We start from the raw sequence: 23633 nt of genomic DNA on the forward strand, positions 1-23633 counted from the left end.
TGGTTCTGTTTGTTATCTGAGTTTCGAAAGCTTTGAGACTCTGGGAACATCTGATTATATATATATATATATATATATATATACACACACATATATATGTGTATATATATATATACACATATATATATGTGTGTATATATATATATATATATATAAATTAAATAGTACATTACATTATAAAACACTTTTGAAAGTGCAAGCAATAACAAGGATACCATTTACTAAGTGTTTCTTATGTCCTGGGCACTATGATGAGCCCATCATGGGCTCTGCTTCATTTACTCTCCCTGCAAAACCTATGAGGTAGATACTATTTTTATCTCCATTTTACAGGTGAAGAAACTGAGTCTCAGAGGGCAAGTGCTTTGCTCAAGGTTAACAAGTGGTGGAGAAGCATCATACCCGGCTTTATCAGGTTCCAGGGTCTGTACTCTTAACCTCAGAGCCTTGCCAAAATTACATGGACACTGTAGAATGCTCCCAGCTGTGAAGTCTCTACCTAAAGTGTGCTATATACACAAAGTATGGGATGTAGCCCAAGTGTGTGGATACACACAAAGTGTTACATACTGCAAAGTGTCTGTATGCCCTAAAGTGTGTATATACCTCAAAGCGTGGGTATACCTTAAAGTGTGGAATATACTTCAAAATGTGTATCGCACCTCACAGTGTGATAATATGCAACATGTGTTCCAACATGTGGGCCCTCTGTGTATGGCCCAGAGTGTGGCATATGCACAAAGTGTAGTATAAACACCGGAAAAAACCCCACATATTGGTTGGTGGCTTGAACTGTCTGGCCAAAGGCACGGATCCTTCCTATTGTGTTTCTGTAGTATTGAGTTCCACTCTGCTGTCTAGGAGGGCTTAAGATCCTCACCCTACGGTTCTGGTTATGTGACTTTGAAGCTGGAAGGGCTTTTAGAGATTCAGGAACCCAATCCCTCGTCTTCAAAGAGGAAGTGACTTGCTCAGCGTCTCACAGTTCTGGGTGACAGGTCTCTGCACCCAGGCTGCCTCATTCAGATAGGAACAGCCGAGCAGTGTGGAGTGGTTCTGTGCGTATGTATAATCAGATGAGGCGCTGATGGAGAGCCACTCATGGGCGAGCTGGTCTGAGGCAGTCAAGGGACAGGTCACGGTTTAGGAGGGTGGAGTTGTAAGGCCAGCCACCTCTCACACATGTGCACACAAGGGCAAGGGTGTGTGTGCAGGGGTGGGAGAGCAGAGAGCTCTGGGAAGTGATCTGGGCCCTGAGGGGCCTGGGAGAGGGAAAACAGTGGTTCCGAGGGGTCTTTGTTAAAGGTGGGAAGTTCCTGCCACCACCAGGCCTTCTGAGCTGCAGAGAGAAGAGTGGGCAGGCCCTTGGCTCCTTGCCCAGGGGCTTCATAAGCCATGGCCTTTGGCACCAAGGCTGGCTGCCTGGTCTGGAGCTGGATCCTGCTCCCCACCCCCACTCAGCCTGTCTCTTCCCTACCACCGCCCCCCCCCCCCCAACTCCAGGGCACCTATCGCCCCAAAGGCAAACAATGCCAGACAATAGGCCACCCTGGCAGGCCCTCAGGAACTGGGCTGTGTGTCCCAGACAAAGGGACAGATATAAACACTGCTGCTGTTGACTGTCTATTCTGCTGTTTGCCCTGCCCTCACCCCCAGGTGCCCTGCTCCCTGGTAAAGGGGGAAGTGTGAGCAATAGTGCCACGCAGTGCAGGCCTCTGGTGTCACCCCACATCCTCATTCCAGCGGCGGAGAAGCCTCCAAGATGGATAGGGCTGGGGAAAACAGGGGAAACAGGGCTTGGGTGCTGGGGTTTTGAGTTCCTGATGGACATCCCTGATGGCTCACCGCAGAGGGCTCAAGCAACAGACTGCAGAGGTCTGGGGTGGGGAGGGGATCTGAGGAGGTGAAAGGGCTCCGCACAGAGATCTTAGCGGAAAGATCAGGAGATGACTCACCCCACAGCTTTCTGTCTGCATCTGATCCTGACTATCCGGGCCCAGAGAATCTGTCTTTGCGGCCGCCTCTCCTATTTTATGTAACTTTGGTTGAGGTATCAAAACCCACCGGCTTTTGGGTCTGAAGTCTGTCTTGCCAGATTTACTCCTGTGAGGTGCCTTGAGTTGGGGAAGGGTAGTGCCCTGTGTGAGCCTGGACACAAGCACAGCCTTCTCCCCCCAAGGCTTTGTTCATGGTCAGTTTCTGCTACACTAACGGGCTGGAGAGAATGGGAAGCGCTTGGGCTCTCCCTCTCTGTGAGTCTATAATCGAATCAGAGTTTGAGAGCCAGAAATGTCCTCCTGCATCTTCAGCCCCCACGTTGTGCTGTTCAGGGACCTGAGACCCTGACAAGCTGATCGACAGTGTGACATCACAGTCCCTCCAGCAGATCCTCCCGGCTGTCTGTCCGATCACAGATATTCAGCATGAATTCTTTTCCGTGGTTCGATAAGGGAGTTGCTGATAAACCCCAGACACCCCTCTGTGCCTGCTGTGTGCTGAGCAGCACGCCAGGCACCGCAAGGCGGTTCTCTTCTTTCCATGCATGGGTCCTGCAGAGCCTGGCACTTGTCTCTGTGGGAGGCAGTGGAAATTAGGGTCTTCCCTGCACTCTAGAAGCCTTAAGGCCGTGTGGGGAGACGGGAAGTGCCTGCGGGAAGCATCAAGTAGCCATTCGGCAGTGACAGTGTGGTGGGGGGCAGTGGATGTGTGCGCCCACCAAGGGCATTGGGCATCTATCTGTGCCAGGTGTGTGCAGCGAGGGAGAGGACACTGTGCCTGGGAGCTCAGCGGGTAGGATGTGGGAGGCAGGGTGTCAGGACTTTGGCTGAGTGAGGAGGGGCATGAGCTCCTGTCCCCATTTGAGTATACCTGTCAGGAAGCCTGCCTCCCCACCTCAAGGAGAGTAGCCGGATCCCGGTCTCCAGGCCCCTGCCCTTGCCGGAGTCAGCAGCCCATATGGGGCGTGGCGGTCAGGCCTCTGCCCTGGGCCCCGCCGCCCCTCGCAGTGGACCTGGGAGTCTGGGATGAAGGAAGGGGAGTCTTCCGCAGCACGGGGTGTGCCTGGGAGGGAAGCCATGTGAAGGCACCAAGCACAATCACAAACACCAGGGTTTGTTTTGAAAATAACATTGATCTCTTTGATTTCCAGAAATCCTGGGGTTTAGAGTTAAGTACAAAAATGGAACAGAGTCTGTTGGAAGGAACCTGGACCTGAGCATTAGGAGGCCTGGGTTCCAGTGCCACCTTTGCCTTTTACTAGTGGTGTGACCTGTGACCTTGGGCAGAGCCCTTTCTGAGCCCCCGTTTCTTCACTTTGTTTTTTTCATTTATAAAATGAAGAAGGTTGGTCTAGGTCAGTGTTACTTAAATGTGTGTTCCATGGAGTTTATGTAACTACAAAATCTCAATCTCTCTCCCTCTTTTTTCCTTCCTCTCTCACATATTTACCATCTGTCTCTCTGTCCATCTTTCTGTCTATCAACTATCAGTGAAATACTGGGTTGCATGACCTTTAGCAGGAAGCTTTTCTTCAGGTCCTGTCAGAGCCTTGGGATTCTCTGAGAGGAGATCATATGGTGGGTTGTGTTTCGCAAACTCCCTGGACTGCAGAATTCTATTTTTCAAAGAGCAGCTTGGTGAATCATGTTCACTGGAACACTTGTTGGGTACTGTTAGCCTAAGAAATCACACTGGGCTTTTCTGTTGATCTCTTTTAAGATTCTAGAAAATGCTGGCTTTACTTTTTCTGTCCTGCTTTTAGGTGAGGCACACGGGGCCGGGGGCAAGCCATAGGTTTTCCTTGGGGACGCTGGGGACTCTAAGAGCCGTGAGCCTCACTGAGGCTTGGGGTGGAAGTGAGAGTTTGGTATGAATCTCAAATGTGGGCTCTACCTCTGTGTATGTGTGCCCATGTGAGTAGTGTGTGTGTGTGTGTGTGTGTGTGTGTATGCAGTGTGAATGGCTATGTGTCCATGTGCGAGAGTGTACATGAATGTATTTGTGTGTGCACGTGTCTCTGTGTGCAAACAGGTTAAAAACCTCTTTCACAGGGATATTTTGCTCACCAGGACCTGGGGTGGAAGCATCGGGGGAGTTGAGGACAAATGTGTATGTAGTGGAAGAAGAGGTCACACAGAGAATTAAAGGGGAGTGTAGTGTGCCATTGATTCTCATAACAATTAGCCCCTCTCCAACTTGTGGTTTGTCTCCTCCTCCTCACCGCCCCCCCCCCCCCAATGCTGGAATGTGGATTCCCTACCAGGGTAATGGAGCTGAGCTAGAAGGAGGACAGGTTGATGGAATGTGGATGTTAAAAAATTTTTTTTAATGTTTATTTATTTTTGAGAGAGAGAGAGAGAGAGAAAGAGTGTGAGTGTGCAAGTAGGGCAGGGGCAGAGAGGGGTGGAGGGTGGGGACAGAGGATCCAAAGCAGGCTTTGTCCTGACAACAGTGAGCCTGATATGGGGCTCGAATTCGGGAACTGGGAGGTCATGACCCGAACCTGGAGTCGGACGCTCAACCGACTGAGCCACCCAGATGTCCCGGACTGTGGACATTTGGGAGAGGCCAACACTGGTTCTCTAGCAGGTGTTCTTTAATTTTTTAAATTAATTTTTAAAAGTTTTTACATTTGAGAGAGAGAGCGTGCACGCATGTGCGCAGGCACCTGAGTGGGGGGGGGGGAGGGGGGAGAGAGAGAGAGGAGAGAGAGAGAGAGAGAGAGAGAGAGAGAGAGAGAGAGAATCCTAAGCAGGTTCCTTTCTGTCATTGCACAGCCCCAGGTGGCGGGGGGGGGGGGGGGGGGGGGGGGGGGCGGGGCTTGATCTCCCGAAGAAGCGCGAGATCACGATCCGGAGCTGAAATCGAAAGTCCCACGCTTAACTGCCTGAGTCACCCGGGGGCCCTTCTACCAGCTGTTTTTTTTTTTTTTTTTTTTTAGCAGCCGGGCTCTCCTGTTCTCCGTGGAAGGGGGAATTTATTTCATTACAGGGAGTTCTGGAGGGTGTGGGAGGCCAAGCTGGAGTAGGCTTTAAGGCTCTTTCCAGCTGTTCAAAGGCAGGAACTTGGGGCCTCTTTGGAATCTATATCTGAGCTAAAGAAGATGGCGCACAGAGAAGGTGAGTAAAGATAGATTGAAAGGGGACTATTTACAAGGTGCAGGCAAGGGGAACCCACAAGCGGTGCTGAAGGACCTTGGGAGTGCACAGTGGGAGCTGTTAGCACCCTCTACCCAAAGGGGTGAGGGGAGGGAGATGTAACCAAAACCATTAGAACCGCAGTTCTGGGGCCCCCCGTCCCCCGCAGCCACGGTCAAAGCTTGTCTGGACGGGGTGGGGGAACCCCGAGAATCAGTACCTTCCCCGCTCTCACTCCCACACCCGAATGGCTGCCCTTAGCCGCAGCACAGAGAGCCCGGAAGAAAGTAAGGGTGAGGGAGCGGCTCCTGGGGACAGCCTTCCAGGGCTTGGAAGAGGGTGGACGAGGGCAGGGGCTGGAGCCAGAGGGGAAAATCAGGAATAGCTAGTGTAGGACCCGACACCTGAGAACGGCCAAGTGCCACCACTTTGGGGAACAGACTGGAGGGAGGCCAGCTGCTCGGTTCCTTCAGTGTGGCCGTGGGCTAGCAGCTTGGGTCACTGGGCGGCTCTAGAAGAAGAACACAGGTCCTCTTTCCGTCCACTCTGTGTTGGGGTTGTTACGAATATGACAGAGTGTGTATGCATACAGACACCCAGACGTATGTGCGCGCGCACACACAGACACACACACACACACGCACCCATCCTCCCCGCCTGCTGGTGAGTCAGGTGAGAGACGGCCCTAGGGAACCCAAGGAGCTGGCTGTTGACCAGATTTCTCTAGGCTCTCCTCATGTCTGTGACTTGGTCCCCACATAGGAGGCCAAGAAGCAGACTCTGAGCTGCCCAGCAGTGGTGAGCCATGAGGCAGGGCCTGGTGAGGAGGGGTCGGTGGTCACACCTGTCCGTGGGGTACACTCGGGATTGTGTGGGTCCTTACTCAGCACCTGTGAGTACCCCATAGCCTTCCTTCTTGGAAGATACTCACTGAACGATTCTTTTTTATGCCCTGGCCTCAGAGAAGGCACGGAGTTTTAGTGAATGATAGATTCCTTTCTTCATGCATTCACGTATTTATTTAACAACTCTGTTTGGGAGCTGTCCCCAGACTAGTCTCACTGATCTTGCTCTGTTTGTGCTCAGTGCTGTGGTGAACAGGATGAGGGGCTTTGCTCTGCCAGACTTCTTTAGGGAGGAGACAGATATAAGCGGGCAGCAGGGAGTGGTTAAGGAGGGTGATGGGGTTGGGGGGTGCAGTGGGCGGTGGGACCTCACTGCCAGGGGCCCTGGCCTGGGCTAAGGCATCAGAGGAGGGTCCCTGGAGAGGTGACAGCAGGATGAGAACGGAGGAATGGGCGAGAATGGGTCTGGCAAAGATGGTGGGGGTGAGAGGGGAAGCCTCGAATGTTCCAGCTACCAGACAAAGTCCACTTCGGTGGGACTGGGTGTGAGAGGCCGAAAGGCGAGTGGAGAAGCGGGAGAGGGCAGGGCCCCTCATACAGCCACCTGGAAAGATTTGTCCTGAGGTCAGTGGGGGGCCACTGGAGGGATTTTAGGGAGAAGAGGAGCACAATCAGATTTTGTTTTAAAATGTTGATTTATTTCTGAGAGAGCGTGCGTGGGGGAGGGGCAGAGAGAGAGTGGAGACAGGATCCAAAGTGGACTCTGAGCTGTCAGCACAGAGCCCGATGCAGGGCTCGAACTCACAAACCGTGAGATCATGACCTGAGCCAAAGTTGGACACTTAATGGACTGAGCCACCCAGGAGCCTCCAGATTTTTTGTTTGTTTGTTTGGAACGATCATTCTGACTGCACCTGGAGGCTAGTGGGGGGGAGCCGGGCAGTAACCCAGAAGTGACAGTGGTCTGACCAGGGTGCTGACAGGACACTCGGGAAGCCAGGGCTCCTGCCTCCCCCACGGTTGCCCAAGGGCAGTGCCAGCCTCTGTGCAGACCGAGATACTGGGATTTCAGAGGGACCCTTGCTTGTGAAGTGCACCTCCGATCCCCCCACTCCCATCTTGGATTTCTCTGTCTTTAGAGAGTGGTTCCTGGGCTCAGAGCTTCCTGCTCACGGTTCCGTGAAATCACCCCTCAGAGGGTGAACTCAGTTGCCTCGGTGCTGCGTAGAGGCCTCGTCTCTGGCTGGCTGGCTGGCTGTGAGGCCTCATCTGCACCCTCCCGTTTCTGAACCTTGGCTGCCTGGTGTGTACCACAGGCCAGGGAGGAAAGCACGCAGGCCGTGTGCACTGCCCAGCTGCCGAAGCCTAGGTTGTAATGTGAGCTCAGATGAGGGCCGGGCAGGCATCCGGCACCCCAGGGATTCTGCTTGGAGTCCAGATAAAGCCCCAACACTGGGGCTGGCCCTGCTGGCTGCTGGGCCTGGCTTGTGCAGGCGTCTCCGGGAGAAAAGCCTTCTGTTTGCAAGGAGTTTGGGGAACTTGTGATTCGACCCCCCTGTCTGCTCTGCCTGCCCCAAGAACTCTCAGCTACAAACTCACTGCTCCTGGGGGGGTCTTTTCCTAGATCTTCCACTTTGCTTGAAACCCAGTGCTTACACTTTCAACATTTCCTTTCTTGGGAGGGATCTGTCTCTCTCAGGAGTTCCCAGAGAGGGTGCCAGGTCTTGGTGGGAATGGGCTGGTGTCCCTGAGAAGGGCATTTTATTTTTATTTTATTTTATTTTTTTTTAAGTTTATGTATTTATTTTGAGAGAGAGGGAGAGAGCACGCGTGTGCACCAGTGGGGGAGGGGCAGAGAGAGAGTACGAGAGAGCATCCTGAGCAGGCTCTGTGTGGACAGATCGACACAAGGCTCCATCCCACAAACCTCGAGATCATGACCTAAGCCGAAATCAAGAGTTGGAAGCTTAACCGACTGAGTCACCCAGGTGCCCTGGGAAGGGCATTTTAAAGGTAAGACTCTGGGGTTGGAAAGATGTGATTCCGATCCTGGTTCCATCACGTAGCTTTGAATGGAACCCTGCAAAGACGATCGAGCCTCTTTTTTTTTTATTGTAACCTGGAGATCATGGTTGCTGGTGTTTGGGTGGGTTACCCAGGTCAGTGCCTGCCAGAGGCTGGAGGCTCGTGTGTGCCAGCCTTTCCCACTTCAGTGGGAGCTGGAGGCTTGTTCTTGGCTCGTGAAGCCGCTCTGGGCTGGGCCGCGCAGCGCTGGCCAGTTTGGAGGCGGCGGCGGGGGGGAGGGGGTCGGCGAGCAGCCTGCACTTAGAGCCAGTGTTTTAGGGTGACTTGTGACAAAGATTTGACCTCTCAGGCTCTTAACTCTCTCTTTCCAGCCTTCAGTAGAGCGAGAAAGTGGGACCGGATGAACTCTGAGGACCACACGAGACCCAGGATGACCACAAAGGTCTGTAGCGAGGCGGCCCCGAAAGCAAGGTCTCCCGGCTCCCCTTGTTGTACCGCAGGTGAGTTTTACTGTCTCCTGATTCTAACACTCTTGTTTCTGCTCCGTAACTCCTCAGGAGATTCTCCACGTAGAACGGTCTGCACACTCTCCCCCCGGCTGCCTCGCAAAATCACACCCAAACTTGAAAGCCAAGCTACGCCACAACTTTCTAATTTTAATAGAGGAAAGAGCCTGAGGTTTGGCATCAATTTTTCCAGGGCTTATACCTTGGGTCTGAGTCCCTGCCAACTTCCCTCCTTGTCCCCGAAGGTGGCAGATGCCCACATGGGGCTGCATGGTGAGGGGCTCCGGGTGCTGCAGAGAGGGGCTTCCCACCTCCTCCTCCAGGCACTGTGGGAGGAGCTTTTCACCTTTCTACTCGTTCAAACGGGTTTGGAGCCAAGGGTTCGGGTCTTCACAACTCTACTGTGCCCGCTTCGTAGGGAACTCTTGGTCAGAAGAGCTTCAGGCGTAAAGCAAGAGGGGAACGTGAGAGACGTAGACATTTTGCTTTTGGAAAGAAGACATCTCCCCTTCCAGCACTCCCCACCCGCCTCCCCCCTTGCCTGCATGGTCTCCCAAGGTCTCCGGCAGCCGGGAAAGAGGAGCTTGGTTGTTGGTGTTAGATGGACATGGCTGGCACCGTAGCTCCATTCCTGGCTGTCTCTGTGACCTTGGACAGGGTGTTTCATTTTCCAGGGTTTCAGTGTCCTTCTCTGAAAAAGGGGTAAGACATTACCTGTTTCCACAGTGTCATGGCTGCAGGGCTGTCATGTCGTATCCACATGTTTGTCATGTTTTATCCCTGAGAGTGTGAGTTCCACCAGGCGAAGGACTCGGTTTCCTGCTGAGTCCCAAGGTCTTCCAGCCCTTAGTTGGTGTCCAATAGACCTTTGTCAGATGGATGAGTGAATGACACTTAATGTGATGGGGTGCGTCAAGGCAGTAGGTGGGACCATCGGGCACCATGCTGACACCCGGAATCGTGGGTGCAGAGGTGAATACATAGTGTCAGGAATGAAATAGGCACACCCTCTGTGTGACCCTCCCTCACAGGCATGCCTGCTGGGTAGGATGGAGCGGATTATGTTCTTGGAGAACAGGGGCAACAGTCTTTTGGGGAAGAGCCTGTCTCCAGCTTGATGAAGTTCTCTCTCCTAAAGGTCGTTAAGCAGAGGTGGATCTGGTAAAAGGGTTCCTTCTCTGGGCTAAGGCTGAATCAACTGAGATCTTTGGGTTTTCTGACCTCCCAAGAGCTGCAGTTCTGCTTGGTGCCTGAAATGACTAGAGAATGAAGGCAGGTACGCCAGGGTGTGTGGACAGACCTGAAGGGTGTAGACTCTGGGGCCTGAGGGTCATGGAGGGACCTCCAGAGAGAACACCTTTGTGCAGAGCCTTGTGGGATGGAGGTGTGTGTGTATATATATGGCGTGTGCTATATAGATATAACTATATATGGTATATGGTATATATGATATGTATACATCTCGTATCCAGTGGGATAAGTGATTGGGGATGTGGAAAGGGTTTCAGCTTTTAAACCCAGAGAGATGATATATTTAGTCAGGGTTCTCCAGAGAAACAGAACCAACAGGATGTGTGCATGTATACGTTTTTCTCTCTATATCATCTCTCTCTTTTCTTTCTCTCTCTCTCTGTTTTATCTCTCTTTCTTTCTCCATATGTATGTATGTATGAATGTATTTATGCATGTATGTATCATCATTTATCATATGGATTTATTTTAGAGAATTGGCTGACACATTTGTGGAGGCTGGCAATTCCAAAATTTGCAGGGTAGGCTGGCGGGCTGGAAGCCCCAGGAAGAGATGTAGTTTGAGTCCAAAGGTAGTCTGCTGGCAGAATTCCCTCTTGCTTGGGGGAGGTCAGTCTTTCTCTGTTGAGGCCCTCAACTGACTGGATGAGGCCCACCACATTATGGCAGGCTAACTGCTTTACTCAAAGTCTACTGATCTAAATGTTAATCTCATCTAAAAATGCCTTCACAGAAACATCTTGAGCAATGTTTGACCAAGTATCTGGGGCTAGCCAGATAGCCAAGTTGACCGTCATAAAATTAACCATCACAAATGGGTTTAAAACAAAACTCTGATCTAGACGTTTGTACTCAGAACAATGAAGTTGGGGGAGGGGCAGGTGTTCCTGTGCCAGCTGTTAGTTAGCCCATGTACGAAAGGTGGTTTCAGCTCAGTAAGACTGGCCCTGACTCAATGGGGAAGGACAAGAAAGGGGTCAGAAGTAATCAGTTTATGTGATTCAGTGTTTCACAGTCACATTCATGGCGATCCCCTGTGTGTACAAGAGCACACCCCAGCCTTTATTTTGCTCTCTGGATGACTCAACTTCATGCTACTCCCTGTGGAGACTGTGAGGGGAGAGCCTCAAAGTCAGGGGCACTTTGTGCATGCGTGAGTAGCCACTTCTGGGTTACTATTACGTGGCTTGGACCTGGCAGGGTTTGGGCCTTCTGATCACTCTCATTGATCTTCACGCAGCCCTGGGATGAACTCGCTGTTCACGGTATTGGTCCTGAACCACTCACTGCAATTCACCTGCCCAACACTGTCACGTCTTACTCTTGGCTGTCCAGGTGACCAATGTGGTCACTCGTTTTGTCATTTTTAAATTTGTTTTGTTTTGGATTTGGCACATGCTGTTGTCTTCTGAGCCTTGGATGTTCTTGATAATGTTGATGATGATGATACTTGCTCAGTAATGGTGATGACTGCTCTCTGTCCCAGCAACGCATAAGAGAACGTCTTGGACGTGCCTCTCTGACCCGGTCCCTAGGAGGGTGACAGGCATGACTCATACTCTGCTGATCACAGCTTTGCAGATGAGGCCTGCACGGCCCTCATGGGGGAGGACCATGGTAACAGTGGAGGGGGGCAGTAGATACAGGGTAATCTTTGCTAGGTATCACCTCCAAGTTCTTTATGGGGTTGGACACTTTGTTTGACCTTCTTCGTATCCCCGGCTTTCCCAGCGCACTCCCAGGAATCTCTCTACACTGGAGCAGAGAGAACAAAGGTGATGGTTTCTATTTGTAGCTCACCAAGGTAATGTGTATGATGATGTCAACATGTGAAAATTGATCTATTTATTATAAATCCTGTGGTGAACATTTGTGGTTTGCCTCCCCAGACCCCATTTCCTCCTCTGCCTCCCCCCACCCCAGTCTGTGTTTGGATACTTCCCTCTTACCACTCTTAGTCTGCAGGGTTGGTGTGGGGCTCCAAGGTAGTCATAGGAGCTAAACCCAGACCTGTAGGCTACAGTGTATGTCCTACCCTAACTGCAGTGACCAGGTCATTGTCTTAGTCCATTCAGTCCCCTGCTACATAGACTATGATACTATACACAGCGTGGCTTATAAACAACAGAGATTTATTTCTCACAGTTCTTGGGGCTGGGAAGTTCAAGATCAGGGTGTCAGCATGGTTGAGTGAGGACCGTCTTCCATGTTGAAGACTTTGTTTTATCCTCGTATGGCAGATGGGGCAAGGAACTCTCTGAGGTCTCTTTTATAAGAAGATTGTCTTCTTACAATTTGATTTATAATGGGATTTTCTAATCCCATTCATGAGGGCTCTACCCTCATGACCTACGCACCTCCCATTGGCCCTACCTCCTGTGAAGGCCCCACCTCCCCTACCATCACAATGGGGGGTTAGGATTTCAACATACAAATTTTGAGGGGGACATGAACATTCAGATGATGGCAGTTATGGTCCCATCCTTGAATTAGTCAGAACCAGTGAGATGCCAGAAGACGTTTGCTGGAATTGTTGGGAGAGAGGTGTACTTTTTGACTGGACCTGTTGAGTCCATCTGTCACCTGGGAGGGACCATGGTAGTTAGAAGAGCTCTGAAAGAGATGGAGCCTTGATGATACCAATTTAGCCCTTAATTCAGATGTGTGTGAAATAAGACTTACCTCTAGATTTAAAAAAAAAAATTCAGTTGGCTTAAAGTGACAGATTTTCTGTCACTTGCAACCAACAAAAACCTAATGGATATAGCCCTGTGACCTTTGGGTCAAAATCACCTCATCCATATTCTCAAAGGTTGCATGACTTTGAAGTGAGTTTACTTGTTTTGTTTTACTTCTTTTGTAAGTGCCACTTGGTCCTTATGTTCTGATCAATTCTGCAGTTCCAACTGTGTTGACACTGCTCTTGGTTTTCAACAGCGTTACATAGTTCTTTGAACTTGTGTGGAGGCCATCATTTCAAATTCAGAGATTCATAGCCCACATGCTATGGGAGCCTACAGACCACGTATATAGGGCTAGTGGGTACAACTCCTCAGATGAGTTGGGAGGAGCTGTCATTCATTGATTCTTGGAATTCTTTTATGCTGTGAGTAGGAGGCAGAAGACTCCTGGTCACCTGGACTTCCAGTTCTGGGGTCGAGTTTACCCTTCATGTGTTTCTGATGAGGACAGAACAGTTGTTCTCACAGCAGTTTCCTGCCTGAGCAAATTGTCTGACACAGTCATCATTACCAAAAGCAATCAAGTTCATGGCCCAAATCCCAACTGTCCCCAAACAGGAGCTGTTGTCACTCTGATTTATTTCATGGCTAAACCTTCCAGGAACTGGGTTTAGAGATTGTTGAAATGTGGATGCATTTTTCTGTTGTTGTTGTTGAGTTTTGGGGATATTCTTCTTTGATCTGGTTGGCAAAATGAAACCATATGAGCTAAGAGCGTGGGTGGTTTGGGCTTCTAGCTTTCTGTGCTTACGTTCTGCCTCTTTACACACTTGTATAGATGTGAGCCTTCGAAACTGTGCATTGGCGATTGGGCATGAATCTTATAAGTGTCATTTTATGTCTGTAAATCGGTTGTGTGTAATGTGAGTCCAGTGAGAAATTAAAGAGTGTTGTGGTCAAGAGTATGTACTCTGTGCTCCTTATAAGTGACGCCATACCAGAAAGAGAAAAGTCTGAAGTCTACATTCATTCATCTTGTCTTTCCGAGACAAGCTGGGGTGTCACCAGCTCCACCCATTCCTCTATGTTTCTGTCCCCCCACTTATGATCTTTCCAGACTGCTTAATTCTACCACCTAGTTGGATGAATCCTAGATCTTTATCTTGCCATGTTATTTGAGGTGGTGGTGGTGGTGGGGTCTACGTATGCCTTTCCTTTCTCTCCAACTAACCTGAAATGGCTGGGTGGGTCAAGGCTGTGCCTTATTTCTCTACAAAGCAACCTCTCCTGCCCCCACCTGGCATCTATCGCAGTGCCCTGCATAAAGAGGGTATTTGGTATGGCTTTGTTGACCCTAGGATCTTTTCTGCCATGGGGATAGGTGAGGGTCAATGAGTGTGAAGAAAGAGCCTGAGGAGAGCAGTTAGACGTGGGAGGGGAGGTGTAGGTCGGGTGGCCAAAAGAGAAGGGAAGTGGTCAGTGACATAAGGAAGTTAACTCCTCCGCCATTGTCTAGTCTGTGTTAATGTGCCCCATTGGCTGCACTGAGCCCCCAGTAAAGTGAGCCTGGGCTTGTAACTTGAAGTGAAGCTGGGGACATGGATGCAAAAGTGACCACAGCCTCGTAAACAAGGTGAATTGACCCGCCGATGTGGTACACTTCCCCTAGGCCAGTCCTATTAGTGGTCTGTGTCCTAAACCATGAGGTGTGAGTAACATGGCAGGGCTACTGGCCACAGAGCAGTGGACAAAGGGCTTGCCCTTGCCCTTCTTGGGCAGAGAGTGTGGAAGGCATCTGGAATTGGTCCCTGACCCTCCGTCATCTGCAGCCTTATCATAAAGATCTCATGAGCACAGAGATCTTGTAGATCCCAGCCCTGTTTCCAAAGCAGCTGCGTTGAAATGGGACTTCATCCCTCTACTACCTCTGCCCCAGTGTGACCAATCGTCCCCCTCTGGGAGCCACCCTTCACCCTTAGGCCCTGTGCTCGGTTGTTGATCAGGGAAGAACAAGAGGAATAGCCCTGCCCTCCTCCTCCAATCTGAGATGGCCTGGAGGTTTCTCTTAGATGCTGGATCCCAGACTCGCCTACGTGCACATGTGTACGTCGTGTGAGAGACACAGAGCAAGAGAGGGTGACTTAAAGTTGAACAGGAATAGGGGCCAGTCACAGGCAGAAAGTCACAGGGAGCACTTCCTCTGTCTCTGCTGTCCTAGGCCCAGCCCTGGGGATGGTGACTCTCCTGGCACAAGATGTCCTGAGCAGGAGAGAAGCACAGAGGGCCCAGGCACTTGTAGGGCTCCTCCCTTCCAGCAGTGAGCAGTGTGCTTCAGGGAGAGAAGCCCATGAATGACAGCTTTTCCTTGCTTACCAAGTGTGTGGCCTTAAACAGGCAGCCGGGCCTTGGCTTCTGAGCCGAGCCCCAGGCTCTGTGAGAGGCCCCGGTGCCCCCACTTACTATCCCCATGACTTGGGCACATCATCTCCCTTTGCTTTGTCTCAGCTTCCTCATCTGTAAACTCGGTATCCTACCATCACCCCTGCAGGTAAGTCAGATGCGACCGTGAATGGGGCAGCACTTTGCAAACCGTAATGTTCCTGCCACAAAGCAGGTGATAGACCACAGGGACCCCATGCTGCGGTGCTGGGGCTCTGCAGAGGACATGGGGACAGGGAAGGCTGCTCTGAGGAAGGCAGTCTGGTCCACATAGGAGTCTTGAATCTTTGTCCCTTTGCAGTGGGCCATGAGAAATCAGGAGCTCAGCTGGGCTTTGGGGCAGTGAGTGTAGGTGGCTGCAGTGGATGGAAAAACAGGCAGAGGGACCTTGTCTCTTGTTGCTTCCAATTTATCTAGTCACTTGCTCCTCTTCTCAGAGCTGAGTCCTTCCTAAACTGCAGCAGGAACCATGGGGGCCCTAGGACCTTCAAGTGTGAAATTTTTATGGAGGTGGTGCTTGGGGACTCGGGAAGAAAAGCAGCCCTCTGGCATTGTCTCAGTCTTGGCCGCCCCTAGAAATACGATGTGATGCAGCTAATGAGAAAGCACGACAGGCCTGGCTCAGCATGACCTAATATAGCCTGGCATTCAAGCCCGAACCAGGACGTAAATGGGGACTTGAAACTGAAAACACAAGATGTCTCCAATGGGATGGCAGGGAGCCCGCTGTGATCTTGATGGCAGGGCACACAAAGGGGGTCTGAGTAGAGGTCCCTGGAGGCTCTGCTGGGTTTACTGGTGTGAATGGGGTTGGGACTCAGTGGAGAGCACCCGCCTGCAGCCTCTTGCCTACTTTTTGGCGAGTGGGTCAGCATCAGGTTGATCAGCCCAGTTAACTCTTGTGGGGAGTAGTGATGGGCTCTGTGCCACCAGGTTATAAACTCCATCACGCCAACCCTTTAGAGAGCAGCACAGAGCAGCCCCCCGCTGCTCTCTGGCCCTGTAGACACCCCAGCTAGCCTGGTTTTTGCCCTACATTAAATCTCTGAGAGACTCTGGCACAGCCCTCGGACAGTGGGCCACCTTGGACAGTGGATCGAAGCTAGCCTCCAGTGTAGAAACATCATGGCGGCAACACCAAAGTCTTGTTCTTCCTCTTCCTCCCTCCTTCTGCATTGACATGGTCCCACCGCTTAGCCTTGAAGCCAGAGGGCTCAGTGTGGCTCTGCGCTGACTTGTGATTCGGGCCTGGGGAAGGGGAGTGGGGTAACACATGGCAGGCAAGAAGCAAGGCTTTGAGTGACCGACTCACCCTGTTTGCCCAAGACTCCTGGTTTTGACGCTGAAATTTTTCCTAAATTTCAGGAAACCTCTCAGGCCCATGGAAGCCAGGATGGTTGGTTATCCTACTGCATCACCTCTCCCCCTCCCCAAACCTGCTCATCATAGGAGCCCAGCGTACCCTCGGCACTGGTGTCCTATGTGACTCACCTAAGGTCATGGGGCTGCCAGCTGGCAGAGCAAGGACTTGAATCCAGGGCCCCTGACTACAAGTTCAGGGCTCTTTGCACCGCCCCCTCCCCTGCCCCCTGCTTTTCTCACGTCACTTGTGAGCTCTCTCCAAAGATCTTGGCCAAGGCCTTTCCCTAGGATGGAAGTGATGGTGAAACAGCAGAAGGAGGGAACAGAGAAGAACTGGTCACCCTGAGGGAAGGGGTCAAAGGCTCAGGGCTAGAGGACCCCAAGAGGGGAAGGACTCAATCTCTGCCCTTAGGAATTTGACACTCTGGTTGGAAAGGTGCAGCGGGCTTGCCCGTGGGTGCCTGGCCCACATGCCACTCGAGGACACCTCTGCACACCTACCAGGAAACAATAGATAAAGGGTGTGGCTTCCCAAGATTGCATTACTCTCCCTTAAAGATTATTCGTTCAACAAATATTGATTGAATATCTGTTCTTAAACATGTTGTTCAGTCTGTCTGGAACACACTCTTCCCCTCCTTCCTCCTTTATCTCTGCCTCATCCCCACACCCAATTCCATCCATTCCTCAGCCCTTAGTTTAATAGATAATATTTATTGAACACTTAGTCTGAAGCATGTTGTACTATATAACTCATATAATCCCCATGAAAACTGTATGAAGCTGTTGCACCCATTTCATAGATGAGGAAACTGAGTGGTTAACTGGCTTGCCCAGGGATACACAGACCTTAACTGTTAGGCTGGAGTACAGTCTGGCTGATGCTCTCCATGGAAGGAACGCTTTCCTGATCCCTGCCTTCCTGCTTCCAGAGCCTCCATGGTTATTCCCTGTTGGAACACTCATCGAGGAGCTATGCAATGCCTCCTGTCCTTGTCTGTTTCCCCCCTGGGACAGTTCCTGAAGGGCTGGAATCCTTCTTGCTTTATCCCAAGGTCTAGGCATTTAAAAGGAGCCTAGGGGTGCCTGGGTGGCTCAGTCGGTTGAGCGTCCAACTCTTGATTTCAGCTCAGGTCATGATCCCAGGGTCATGGGATCAAGCTCCATGTTGGGTACTGTGCTTAGTGTGGAGCATGCTTAAGATTCTCTCTCTCTCTCTCTCTCTCTCTCTCTCTCTCTGTCTCTTTCTCTGCCCCTTCCCCACTCTCAAATTAAAAAAAAAAACAATCCTAGTAAATACCTGTTGAATGAATAAATGCATGAGTTGATGGATGAATGAATGATTTCCTTCAGTGGCTGAAGGAGCTCTGAGGCTGAGGTTCTCAGCGAAGGCTTTTGTTCTGTCACTGTGGGGCACCACACACTGGCGGTGCTGAGCCAGGGGATGCTTGATGTCCCAGGATAAACATGACCCTCCTTTCTGGAGTAAGATTGGGGAGCAAACTGATTTTTAAATGCTAACACAAAGTTGGCTTTTTTTTTTTTTTTTTGTAGGGGATATTTTCATGAATTTTTGGGATAAGACTGAGATTTGGAGGAAATTTTGTGCTGTGGTAGCCTCTATAGGCAGGTCTCAGATCTGACCCTCCCACCCCATTGTAATTTCTCCTCTGCTGTTGGGGGTGCTTTGGCAAAAAAACTTTGGAAAATGCTGCTTAGGGGAGTAGCTAGAACCCAGGGCACAGGGGCCCCTTGACTCCATGTGGGGGGAATGGCGGTGTTCTGGGGAGGGGCTTGGCCAGGAGCAGAGGCCTGAGATTGAAATAGGCTCCAACTCTCTGCTCCCAGGGCCTGGTGAGCAGACAGACTGTGAATGGCTTTGGCTTTGAGTGCGCCAATATCTGTTGAAATAAATGCTTCATAGCCACATCCTGAAGTGCCACTACAGCCTCTTGGAAAACCTCACACTATTTTTAGTCCCTGTAGCTCAAGAAAATGCCTTCTCTTTTCCTCCCCACAAGCCAATTCATTGTTGATTTTGCCCGGGTCTTAAAACCCCGTTCTCCTTTTTAGCTATAAGTGAAACCATCAGCAGTCGGGTTGAATTTCCTGTCCCTTTCTATTTTCATATCTTGTGTTACTTGTTCACGTGGGAAAAATCCAGCCATCTCCCCATGTTGGGCCCTGTGCAACCTGGCTTCGCATGTAGCCGTGTGATTGCACTGAGTCACGGGGTGGGGGTGGGGGGCACACGTGAACGATGGAGCATCAGGACTTAGGGTTCAAGGAGCCTGAAGGTGGCATGACTGGGGCTTGACACAGGGCTTGTTTATCTCATAAAGCGTCTCCAAGGAGAAGAGGAGGAACCGGGGCCTTCCAGGCTGCGAGGAGTGAAAGGGGTGCCTTTCTGCCTCGGAAGAATTCGCTCTGATTCAACAAGAACACTAGGAGACGCTGGGCGGTCATGGTCCTTTGCAGTTTATGAAGGCTTTTTTTGCACTGTTTATATGTCCATTACTATGAGAGGGAAACGAACAGAACACTGTGGGAAAACAGACGATGGAGGGGCAGATTCCTTGTGGGGGTCAGGGAAGACTTCACAGGGGAAGGGACATACAGGGCTGGGTCTAAAAAAAAAGAAGAAAGGGAGAGATGTTCCAGGGAACATCACCGGCAGTCGCAAGGAGCTCTAAAAGAACATGTGTTGATAAGACTGGGGAGAAGAGTTGACCCTGAATTTGAAGGGCCACATGTGTTGTTGCCGGTGGTGGGGAGCTGGTGTCTATTTTGTAGGAAGTTCACAGTGGAAGCTGAGCAGAGGCCAGAGCATTCTGGAACGTGTAGGGCTCTGTGCTGGGCACAGCATATTGGACTCCTGTATAAGACCATTGACCTGTTATTTTATTTTATTTTATTTTATTTTTTTAAATTTTTTTAACGTTTATTTATTTTTGAGACAGAGAGAGACAGAGCATGAATGGGGGAGGGTCAGAGAGAGAGGGAGACACAGAATCTGAAACAGGCTCCAGGCTCTGAGCTGGTGGCACAGAGCCTGACGCGGGGCTCGAACTCACGGACTGTGAGATCGTGACCTGAGCCGAAGTCGGACGCTCAACCGACTGAGCCACCCAGGTGCCCCTGACCTGTTATTTTAAAGGTCTTACGACTACAGAGTGGCCAGGTAGGGGTAAGGAAATTTAATTTAATCCCCAAATAGGGGACAGAACAGGTGCCACCCCTCCTTCATCCCATGCCCGTAGCAGGTACTACTAACCAATCACAGGATCATCCTCATCCCACAATTGAGGAAACAGATAGAGGTGGAAAGGTGGGCCCAGGGCTCCACCAGATAGGAAACAACAGAGCCAGGACTGCTGTCCACAAAGAGAGGGGTAGTGACTGACAGGCCCTGGGTTCAGACGAACCTATGTGTGCAAACAGGTTTTTCCATTTACTGGTTGAGTGTCTACATGGTCACTTATCTTCTCTGTGCCACAGTCTCCCCAGCTGTAAAATGGGGATAATAAACTCCCTTTATAGGCTGGCTGGAATGGGATATGTTAAGTGTGAGTTCAGAGCCAGACATGTATTATGTGCTCAATAAATGGCAGCTATTAGTAATATTAATGATACTATTGTTTCTCACTGCTGACATACCGTCTTTCTATATATCTTGCCCAACATTCCGCCCTGTCCTCATTGCAGGGGCCCCGTCTTCTCTATCTTTCAACACGCTAACAAATAGGCTGGGTGGGAAGTTCTTTAAATAGTCATGGTACAGACAGATAGATGCATGCCTGCTTTGATGTCTCTGTTTGATTCTGGGTGGACCAAGAGACCGCTTTGTCCTTTCAGCAGTAAAGGACGAAGAGGAAACACAGCTGCAAGGGGCTGGGATCTGACCTAAGGTTTCTGTGCAATCACTTGGGTTTCTAAGAAGGGAATTATCTCGGGACCTTAGCAATATTAACACGTGGCCAGCCAGGCAGCTGCCCAGAGCCCCATCTGTAAGAGGGGACACCGAAACCCCACTGGAAATGTCATATGATGAGGCATATTTAACAGAGTTGCTTTCAGGGAAAGTCCTATGAATATTGGAAGATTTTTCTGGATAAGCTCTTTGGGATAGGGAGTGTTCTCAATGGTGCACACTGAATATGTAAGATGGTCCCTACACCGGATGGAGACAACTCTCTGGTGAGCTTTCAATTTCCTGGGTACATTTGGGGCCAGAGCTGAATGGTTTAGGGCAGGGGAGGAGAGGCTGAGGACCACCACCTGGGTCCTCCCTGATCTCTTCTGCATTATGGAGGAGTTAGGCTTTTTTTTTTTTTTTTTTATGTTTATTTTTGAGAGAGAAAGAGTACAACAGGGAAGGGGCAGAGAGAGGGGGACAGAGGATCCAAAGTGGGCTCTGCACTGACAGCAGGGAGCCCAGTGCGGGGTTTGAACTCACGAACTGTGAGGTCATGATCTGAGCTAAAGTTGGTCGCTTAACCGACTGAGCCACCCAGGTGCCCCGGAGGAGTTAGTGTTTAAGGGGCACCTAAATATTTGCCAGCCTGGGGCAGCCAGCTCTGCTTGGTACCTTCCAGGGCAGCACAGGCCTCAGGGCCCAAGGGACTGCTGTGGGCTCTCGATGGAGGGCCCTCCATGGGAAGCGGGAACCTCCTTCCACCAGGGTTGCAGGGGTCTCTGTCTGGAGCCTGGTCAGAAGCAGGAAAACTGGGAAAGGGGAGGAAAGAGGGGTGCCGGGCACACATTCTCCTGCTTTGATGTCATTCACCGAGCGTGTGCAGCCCCAGCCCGTGCCAGGCAGATGTTGCAGGAAGTGCTGGAGCTCACCTGGTCACGTGAGAAGAAAACAGGCCCCATCAGGAATTCAGGTGGCCCAGGGAAGTGGGCCAGTGAGTGTGTGCCCTGAAGGCCACTGACCCCGAGGCAGAGGCTGAGCCAGTTTCTTGCCAGGATCTGCTTGTAATTTAACAGGCCCGAGGGCTGACTGTGGGCAGGAGGGGTGGCCTGGCCTGGCTCCCCCGCGTGCAAACGCTTCACACTTTACTTCTTGCTGGAACAGCAACCTCCCTGCCACTGTTAAGAACGAGTGATGACTCTAAGTGTCTGGGCCTCCCCATGGGCTACGAGGGCCGTCCAGCTAGCGCTCCTGTTACCTGGACACTCCTAGAGCGAGTGAACCGAGGCCCAGGCAACACAGCCAGCACATGCGAAGCCCCTGCTGTGTGTGCCCGGTACCCTATTATTGGCTTGTACTGCACACCATCTTTAATCCTCAGGACAAGCCTGCAGCGTCGGTTGTTAGAGCCCGCATTTCTCCAGAGGAGGAAACTGAGGTTCAGGTTAAGGACTTAGCCCCAGGTTGGCCAGGGACCCTGCCCTGGTCTGGAAAGAGCCTCCCGTGGAGGACCTACAGCTATATCGGTGATGATGGATGAGCCTTCTATTGCATGGAGTGGCCCTGCCTGAGGGGTCCTGGTAGGGTTTGCAGAATCCACCCCTCCTTAGGTCAGAGAACTAGCATGCGTAGTAAGCCCAGCCAGGCGATGGGGTTGTCAGCCTGTTAGGGACCCAATGGGGTTTTGTACACCAAAGTGAGAGGGAAGCAAATACTGGTTATTCACAGTGCCCAGCAAGGAAAGGGGGCGGGGCCCCTTCACACAGCGCCTTGCAGGCTGTTCTCTTCTGGGGATATGGGGGTCTGAAACACCAGGACCATATCTTTCCTTCTGCTTCTTGGGGTGGGGCAGAGGAAGCGGGAGAAGAAAAGGCAGGCCCTGGGCAAGGGTCAAGCACAGAGAAGGGAGGATCAAAAGGCCAACGTGGTATTTGCTTGTCCCATTTGCTTGCCAAAGGCCACGGGGAAGCTGACTGGCAGCTGGGGCACAAAGCCCAAATCGTCCTCAGAACTTAAGTCCTACTGGCATTCTGGAATTCTCCAGGGGGAAAGGGCAGGGGGGAAGGGCTTGGATGGATCCTCACTTCTTTCCTAGCCAAGGGAAGAGTGGCCTTCTTGGGCCACATAAGGCAGATGGCTACCCTGCCCCCTGCACCCTCCGGGAACCCCAACTAGATGATTTCTTGTTTACATCAGACTTTTTGCAACTCTCTTCTCGTTCTGCAGGCAAAAGCGGAAATTGGAAGGCAAGCCCTGTGATGGCGAGGACTTGAAAATTGCTTCTAATTTCCAAGTGTGTGCCAGAGAGAGAGACAGGTGCGTGATGATTACTGTGCGATTCTGCCGCTTTGTAGGAAAATTAATCCCGAGGTACTTCTTTTAAAAGTACTTTCTCAAGGTTGTGAACTTGATTCTTCTCCACCAACACCTTGTATTTATTTTGAATACTTCTTGGGGACTTTTACATTAAGCTTTCCTAGCTGGTGCTGCTTGCTTTAGCCTAATGTCAATGTTCGGTTTTATTTTCCTGGGACAAGAATGGCAAATATACCTGATTTTTCATGTGCCACCTCAGCTAAATGGGGGGTGGTGACCCGGAGCTCTGCCTTGGGAAGAAATCTGTGGCTGAGACCAGACTCAGCAGAAAATAGTTCTGTGATCGATTAGTAATACCTACCATGGGCATAGAATAGAGGAACGGGTAGCACCTGTTCTCTCCCCTATTTGGGGGTTAAATTTCCTCACCCCTACTTGGCCAGTCTATAGCCATAAAACTTTTAAAATAAAAGGTTAAGAGGTCCATGGTCTCATACAGGAGTCCGGTATGCTGTGTCTGTCACAGAGCCCTACACACTCCAGAATGCTCTGGCCTCCGTTCGGCTTCCACTGTGAGCTTCCTACAAAATAGACACCAGCTCCCCACCGCCGGCAACAACACATGTGGCCCTTCAAATTCAGGGTCAACTCTTCTCCCCAGTCTTATCAACACATGTTCTTTTAGAGCTCCTTGTCTGGAACATCTCTCCCTTTCTTCTTAACTTTTTAGACTCAGCCCTACAAGTCCCTTCCTCTGCGAAGTCTTCCCTGACCCCCACATGGAATCTGCCCCTCCATCCTCTGTTTTCCCACAGTCTTCTGTTCACCTTCCTGTTATAGAAGTGGCTATAGAAGCAGACAAGTCAAGACACAGCAGGCTGCCCCGTGTTAGCCCAGGGGCCGCCACAGGGCGGGGACCGCAGTGTGGCTCTGCAGTGTGGCCCCGCCCCCTTCTCCCAGAAGAGGCTGGGGGAAGGTTTATGGAGGGCGCCAACGTGAGGGTGCAGGAACTCTGGGATGTGTTGGGAAGTGACTTGAATTTTTATCCCCATTTGTTCCAGCCTGCCAAGGACACGGCCTAAGTCACCCTCCTTGTAATGAGAGAAGAGGAGGAAGAGCGGTGATTAAATGTGCTTGATAAAACTTCTCTATTTCGTGTT

At 51.0% G+C, this 23633-nt stretch overlaps 1 long non-coding RNA gene across 2 annotated transcripts; it reads left to right on the top strand.

The window, feature by feature from the left end:
* Positions 1-4880: 4880 nt before the first annotated feature.
* On the top strand, positions 4881-23633 carry LOC122232016. 2 transcript variants are annotated; one of them, XR_006209331.1, is made up of 4 exons: positions 4881-5117; positions 8377-8505; positions 22384-22473; positions 23535-23633. It is a non-coding gene; the product is annotated as an uncharacterized LOC122232016 (long non-coding RNA). The 2 variants fall into 2 exon arrangements; XR_006209330.1 differs by lacking the exon at positions 4881-5117 and adding an exon at positions 7952-7993.

Source organism: Panthera tigris, chromosome D2, assembly GCF_018350195.1.
Source record: "Panthera tigris isolate Pti1 chromosome D2, P.tigris_Pti1_mat1.1, whole genome shotgun sequence".
In the NCBI taxonomy this organism is placed as follows: Eukaryota; Metazoa; Chordata; class Mammalia; order Carnivora; family Felidae; genus Panthera; species Panthera tigris.